We start from the raw sequence: 1,861 nt of genomic DNA, 5'->3' as shown, positions 1-1,861 counted from the left end.
GTTGAAATAAAAATGAGATTTTTACTGATTTGTCTTCTTCTTCTTCTTCAGTTTGGCCTTAGAATTTTGCAAAAGAAAACTTTTCTGTTACAGTTCATCAGAATGACCTATAACTGAATCATAACTTCAGGAATATTTTCTTGGTTCAAAGACAAGAAAACAAAAGAGCTGTATTTAATTCTCTTGTTTCTTATATATAAATATCATTTTAACCTCTGCTTAAAGAGAAATTACAATTAAATACTGAAAAAGTGCTATTATTACATATATATACTATTTTTCACAATAATAATTGCCATTTAGTACTCTTTGATGTTTTAAAAAGACAGTTGTGACATTGAACATAGAGAATATAAATATGTATTACATATATTTATGATTTTATATATAGCAAATTTTAATCAATTAAAAATACTAATACTATAATATGCATGCAATGTTATAGAATTTATGTTTGAAAAAATAAAAATCTGAAAAGGATACTTATATCAGTGTACATTTCAATTCTTATATTTCTTTATATTTACTACCATATTTGATCCACAAAGAATCCTGTGCAGTACTTTGAAGGGAGCTGTCATAAGGGATGATATGGAAATAGACTCAGACCCCAGAGTGACAGTGCTTAGGCTAAGCATTACAGGATGAGCACAGAATGGAAAGGAGTTCCTGGCTCAAGATCTCCACCACAACATGGAAGTGAGGAACAACTCACGTATCAGGACCAGCAGTACTTTAAGAACAGAGGAAGCCACAGATGTGAATGGGGAAATGGGAGGAAATAGGGAGGAGAGGCCAAACCCACGTCAAATAAGACCTCATATAACCAAACAAAATAGTTTGAATTTGATTCCACATCTTATGCACGTGCACCAAAGGGTATTCAGCAGTGCACTGTGACACATGTTAAAATGTCACAAATGAAATATTTTATCATAAATCTATTTGCAGGTGTCAGGACTCATTCTGCTTACAACTTTTTCATACTGTTACCTTATGTGGGGTGGTTGGTCATTCAGCTGTTAGGAAGGAAATTTGAGGATTTCTCTAAGAATCCCTCAAAGCCCAAAAGTTGAAGTAGAGGTAGTTAGGGATAAGGATATACAGAGAGATTTTCTGTTTCTTAAAGTATTTAGAACTGCTTGGCAATTAATTCAGTTACTTTGTGAATTATTCTAACACCAAACATTAAAGGGACTGGTAGGCTTAGGGAAATGATGAATGCCATCATACCTGGACATGCTAAATGAAAGATGTTTACGAGTCATCCAAGGGGATGTCTCAAATATCAAATATTACAATACAATAAAGTCTTTTAACAAAAATAACTATTTAACAACTATATTTTTATGACGTTTCCATTAGCTAATTTTCTTAAGCAATCTTCAATTCCAAAACCTCAGGAAGATGACATTTTGAGTGATATAAATCTTTACAGTTACGTATGTTTTATTTTATTTTTTAAGTTTATTTATTTTGAGTGAGAGGGAGGGGTGGGGCAGGGAGAGCGGGAGGAAGAGGATTTCAAGCAGGCTGCACTGTTAATGAGAAGCCCAGCAGGGTTCTCAGTCTCCTGGACCATGAGATCTTCACCTGAGCTGAAATCAGGAGTCAGATGCTTAATGGACTGAGCCACCCAGGCGCCCCTCATATAATTTTTTTCTAAAGTATTATCCACATTTATGAATTCATTTAAATTTGGGGGCAAGAGAGTTTTAGTGTAGTCATTTACCTTCTTGCCTTACAGTGTTCTCATAAAATATCTTGTTTAGGGGCTGCAGAAATCACTTTTAATTAGCAGCTATATTTAAAGATATTTTCATATCACAGTTATTTATTCTTCTCCCTATAATTGCCTGTT

The 1,861-nt window shown here is 33.6% G+C and overlaps 1 protein-coding gene across 1 annotated transcript in view; it reads left to right on the top strand.

Annotated features, from left to right (window-relative positions):
* The window catches only part of IL1RAPL1 (interleukin 1 receptor accessory protein like 1), a 639,823-nt gene that overhangs the window by 74,760 nt on the left and 563,202 nt on the right, over positions 1 to 1,861 (top strand). The gene's annotated exons all lie outside the window — the stretch shown is intronic.

This window comes from Crocuta crocuta, unplaced genomic scaffold (genome assembly GCF_008692635.1).
Source record: "Crocuta crocuta isolate KB4526 unplaced genomic scaffold, BGI_CrCroc_1.0 scaffold486, whole genome shotgun sequence".
Classification (NCBI taxonomy): Eukaryota; Metazoa; Chordata; class Mammalia; order Carnivora; family Hyaenidae; genus Crocuta; species Crocuta crocuta.
This window is presented reverse-complemented; position numbering and strand designations above follow the sequence as displayed.